Source organism: Muntiacus reevesi, chromosome 1 (assembly GCF_963930625.1).
Source record: "Muntiacus reevesi chromosome 1, mMunRee1.1, whole genome shotgun sequence".
Taxonomy (NCBI): Eukaryota; Metazoa; Chordata; class Mammalia; order Artiodactyla; family Cervidae; genus Muntiacus; species Muntiacus reevesi.
Genome location: NC_089249.1, coordinates 236370570 through 236376295, shown reverse-complemented (window position 1 = coordinate 236376295; position 5726 = coordinate 236370570). Strand labels below are relative to the sequence as shown.

The 5726-nt window shown below is 39.2% G+C and overlaps 1 non-coding gene across 1 annotated transcript; it reads right to left on the bottom strand.

The window, feature by feature from the left end:
* Positions 1-478: 478 nt before the first annotated feature.
* LOC136156676 (U6 spliceosomal RNA) lies at positions 479-588 on the bottom strand. Its single transcript, XR_010661165.1, has one exon. It is a non-coding gene; the product is annotated as a U6 spliceosomal RNA (small nuclear RNA).
* Positions 589-5726: the final 5138 nt, after the last annotated feature.

Sequence of the window (5726 nt, the reverse complement as noted above, 5' to 3'; positions counted from 1 at the left end):
TAAAAGAAATAAACAATGTTACAATTCCTAATTATCAGCCCACAATGTTACAATTCCTAATTACCAGCCCACATTAAGAATTATTAAAATAAGTTATTAGTCATCATGTAGTCAATAAGAATAATTTTTTTTTTCCAGTGGGTTTTGTCATACATTGATATGAATCAGCCATAGAGTTACACGTATTCCCCATCCCAGTCCCCCATCCCACCTCCCTCTCCACCCGATTCCTCTGGGTCTTCCCAGTGCACCAGGCCCGAGCACTTGATTCATGCATCCCACCTGGGCTGGTGGTCTGTTTCACCACAGATAATATACATGCTGTTCTTTCGAAACATCCCACCCTCACCTTCTCCCACAGAGTTCAAAAGTCTGTTCTGTACTTCTGCGTCTCTTCTTCTGCCCTGCATATAGGGCCATCGTTACCATCTTTCTAAATTCCGTATATACGTGTTAGTATGCTGTAATGTTCTTTATCAAAAATATGGAACGCTTCACAAATTTGCGTGTCATCCTTGCGCAGGGGCCATGCTAATCTTCTCTGTATCGTTCCAATTTTTTTAGTATATGTGCTGCCAAAGCGAGCACAAGAATAAATTTTTTATATAAGCTCTACTTTAACAATCTTTAAGGAGTCCCTTGGTCTGCAAGGAGATCCAACCTGTCAGTCTTAAAGGAAATCAGTCCTGAATGTTCATTGGAAGCACTGATGCTGAAGCTGAAACTCTAATACTATGGCCACCTGATGCGAAGAACTGACTCATTGGAAAAGACCCTGATGCTGGGAAATATTGAAGGTAGGAGGAGAAGGGGACAACAGAGAATGAGATGGTTGGATGGCACCACCAACTCAGTGGACATGAGTTTGGGTAAACTCTGGGAGTTGGTGATGGACAGGGAGGCCTGGTGTGCTGCAGTCCATAAGGTCGCAAAGAGCTGGACACGACTGAGCAACTGAACTAACTGATAAACTTCTATCTGTATCTTATAGTTTTTAGTGTGTTTTTAAAAATTGTTTATTTATTTTTCTGGCTGCACTGGGTCTTTGTGGCTGAGTGGGCTTTTCTCCAGCTGTGGCGAGCGGGGACTGCTCTAGTTGTGTGTGGTCTCCCTGCAGTGACTTCTCTTGTTGCAGAGCACGGGCTCTAGGCCACTTGAGCTTCAGTAGTTGTGGCACATGGGCTCGGTATCTGAGGCTCTCAGGCTCCAGAACGCAGGCTCAGTAGTTGTGGCACACGGCTTAGCTGCTTCGTGGCATGTGGGATCGTCCTGGACCGGGGACAAAACCCGTGTCTCCTGCATTGGCAGGAGGACTCTCAACTGTTGAGCTTCCCACTAGGGAAGCCCAGTGTATTTTTATATAATGAGTTTTACATATTCATCTGATTGTATCTTTGGTTTAGTATACCTTTGGAGACAAATGTCTTAACAGTTTTAGGATTAGAATAGAAGGTAATCTGACTTGGTTTCCCATAATATATTTTCACTTTGGTTATGACTAAGATTGATTAGTGGTTATTAGTTATATACTATATACAGTTCTATCTACAATTAAAAATTTTAGATACCATTAATTCAGCATGTGTTTATTGTATATCTGTTGAATCACAGAAATTGGTGCCAGGCACTGAAGGAAATAAAGTAACAACATTTATAGAAAGTAGTTTTAGTATTGGAGAAGGCACTGGCACCCCACTCCAGTACTCTTGCCTGGAAAATCCCATGGACGGAGGAGCCTGGTAGGCTACAGTTCATGGGGTCGCGAAGAGTCCGACAGGACCGAGTGACTTCACTTTCACTTTTCACTTTCATGCATTGGAGAAGGAAATGACAACCCACTCCAGTGTTCTTGCCTGGAGAATCCCAGGGACGGCGGAGCCTGGTGGGCTGCCATCTATGGGGTCGCACAGAATCAGACATGACTGAAGCGACTTAGCAGCAGCAGCAGTTTTAGTATACTACACTTTGTTGTTGTTGTTTTTTTCCCCCAACACCACAGATTTTTATTCCCATTTTGTTGAGAAGGGAACATAAATAGTTTATGCAGTTCTCCCAAATTCAGTAAGCTAGTGGTGGATGGGTTCTGACTTCAGATCCCACACCTTTCTCAAACATGCCACACTCCACATGAATACTCTGATATTTCTTAATCAGACATGGAAATTGGGGCTATATAATTCATCTAATTCTCTTTCTACATTTTTCTTCATGTTTCAAAAATATATCACTATAAAAGCTCAAAACATTGCAGGGATCCTGTTTCCTATCAATTCATCTTAATTTCGAAAGAACTGGAAGAATAAAGCATTCTAAGGAACTGCCTAAACAAGGAGTTATTTATTAACAGGAAAAATGAAATGAGACAAAACCCCTGAGATGTGAAGGCATTGCCAATACACTGATGTTTTCTGAATCTATACGTAAAGTTCTCAATGAAAGAATTATTCATCACTTTTCCATTTTGTTCTCCCATATCTCTTATTATCTGTCATTCATACTCTTGCCTGTCAGCTATTTATGTTGGAGCCAGGATGTTTCCTAGTCTTGTGGAGCCAGCAAATTTCTGTCTGCAATGAAAGGAGCTTCTCTTTTTAGATTATCATTTTTCAGACTACCTTTCTTTGTGCTTTACTTCATTTAGGCTCAAGGGAAAACTGAAATAAATTCATTGTTTTACATATTAAGTCTACATTTCATGTTTGGGGTCCTTGAACCACTCAAATTATGATAACAATATTTCCAATTAGAGTAAAATGGTTGGTTTTTGAGCCTGTCTCTAACAGAGATAATGTTGATTGATTCAAAAACCCAGTCTTCTGAAGACACACACCTTCTGTTAGAGTTTGAGTTGTACATATTCTGCCTTGATGCATGAATTATGATCACCTTTGTTTTAGCAAGAAATCTCTAATGTTACTCTTGCAAGTCTTGGCTTTCTAGGAGAGAGGGGCTTCTGTGTATTATCTCTAACTGGTGATTATTTTTTAAAGCAAATAATTAAACTGGAACAGTAGTTCATTTAATAAGAAAAGGTATAAAAATTTTAATTAAAGGATCAGGTTCCAAAAGATAGCAGGCCCTAGGAGAATATGAGAGATTAATATAGGTTAGTGGTTCATTTTCATTTGTAGAAAGAGTAAGAGTAGGTAAGGGATACACAGGGCATTTCAACTCTATTATGTTTTATTGCTTAAAATAGATGTCACTAAACTGTGATGAAAAGTTCACATTTATAAAGTCTAGGTGGTGCATACACAGGCACTTGTTACCCTCTGCTTTTCTGTAGTTTTGAAGTTTTCATTGAAAAGGAAGGAAGGAAGGGAGGGAGGGAAGTAGGGTGAGAGAAACAAATAATTCATTATTGTTATATTTTTCTCTGGCAAAAAGCAAGAGAGAATTATTTTTATTCTAAATAATCAGAGTAAGATTGTTAAATAATGTAAAACCAATGAGATTAATTTGTAAATGAGCAAAAAAACAGGAAGAGTAACTGGAAAAACAACAAAATAAGTACCTTTCTTACAACCTTGGAAACATATTATGAACATTCTAAAGAGGCTGGACAGGTTATAAGTGTTGTTTGTTTTTTTCTGTTTCATCCTTTAACTCGATTTATGTCTGGCCCTTACTTAGAGATTTTCATTGAGCAGATTAAGTTGCACCTGTGAATTTACAACAAGGAGATTACAGCACTGGCGCTTTCAACATATCTGTTTTATCGTCTTAGTCAGCAACCACTTCAACATTCGTCTCCTTCCCACTTAAGGCAAAAGAAACTTCTGTAATTGGGAATGACTTTCTAACATTTGAGAACAGTAGTGCCAAAGAGAGATGCTTTGTGTATGAAATGGGGAAGGGAACCCCAACAACTCCACACTAGGAAGGTGATTATGTCTTGTCTTATGAACTAATCCTTTGGCGGAAAGGATTTTCTCGAGGACACTTTATAAGCCCTCATTTCACACCCTGATCGTAATGATTGTTTTTCTCACTCAGCTGTCCAACTGTTGAGATGTTCTGCATGAAATGACAGCTTGACTCTGATGAGGAGCCTAATTTCCTTTGTTTTTTGTTTTTTCGCTTTTGATAATAAATCTTCATAATATAGAGGTAACAGCTTCATTCAATAATTCTCCATCAGCAATTTTCAACATGCTCAATGAATATATTTTGATCTAAGATATCATCCTAGACATGCATTTAAAAAATCACAAGCTTTATAATTATAAAAGGCTAACACACTTATAGAGATTTTGAGATTTTAGGAAATATAGGAATGCTTGAAGAAAGAAACTAAAAATTACTCATAACCCTACAACTCATCCTCTATTAATATTTTAGTATATATTCTTAGTTTTCCCCTATACATGTAGATATTCATGAAAGAGCAGGAATTTTTTTCTGTGTACACAATTGGGATTATTAAAATGGCTTTAGCATTGTGCATGTGTTTGAAAAATAACCTGTTTTTAGGTTTCTAATGAACACTTTGGTCACCAAATATTGAGCTAAAACTGCTAGTGGCCTGCCAGGAAAGTTCTTAGGGTGCAATGGAGGTATATTGAAAATATTAGTCATTTTAAAATATATATACAAAACATTATTATTGTGTCGATTTTCTCCATAAACCCCTGCAAAACTAAACTTGCAGGACGTGGTCAAGTTCATTATTACAGACTCTGTGATATTAAGTGAAAAGTGAAAGTGAAAGTGTTAGTCGCTCAGTCATGTCTGACTATTTACGACCCTGTGGATTGTAGCCCTCCAGGCCCCTCTGTCCATGGGATTCTCCAGGCAAGAACACTGGAGTGGGTTGCCATTCCCTTCTCCACGGGATCTTCTTGACCCAGAGATTGAACCCAGGTTTCTTGCATTGCAGGCAGATTTCTTACTGTCTGAGCCACTATTAAGGATATATCTAAATATACTCTGAAAAAATGGGGAACTAATGTTTATTGAGCAAATACTGTGTGTCAGGTAGAGTGCTGAGTATTTTGCAAAGATTGTCTCATTCATATATGACATTTGTAGGGTGAAAAGGAGGTATTTAATGTTTGTGTCCATAAAGTAGGAAAGAGATAATATATGTTCAAATTCCTGCAGCTCAAGTAAGGAAAAGACAGAGGGTGGGTTTTGATCAGAGATATTTAAATTCACTGTTGAGTCAAAGTAAACTGCCTTAAGTTCTCTATTTTCTCCTTGTTTTGAGTATGGAGGCACAGCCTTAGTGACTATTAAAATTCTGTCTTCTGTTGGGTAGATTTTTGCTTTATAAGACTGGAGTGCATGACATATATACACTACCATGTGTAAATAGATAGCCAGTGGGAAGCAGCTGCATAGCACAGGGAGCTCAGCTCCATGCTCTGTGATGACCTGGAGGGGTGGGATGAAGTGGGCGAGGGAGGCTCAAGAGAGGATATAGGATGTTTATAGCTGGTTCAGTAGCATGTTGGGCACCGACCGACCTGGGGAGTTCATCTTTCAGTGTCCTATCTTTTTACCTTTTCATACTGTTCATGGGGTTCTCAAGGCAAGAGCACTGAAGTGGTTTGCCATTCCCTTCTCCAGTGGATCACATTTTGTCAGAACTCTTCACCATGACCCGTCTGTCTTGGGTGGCTGCCGGGGTCCAGCCTCGGCAGGATCCAGGGGGTACCCTCAAGATGAACGGCGCCGGCGAGAGAGAGAGAGAGAGAGAGAGAGAGAGAAGACACATGAGACCA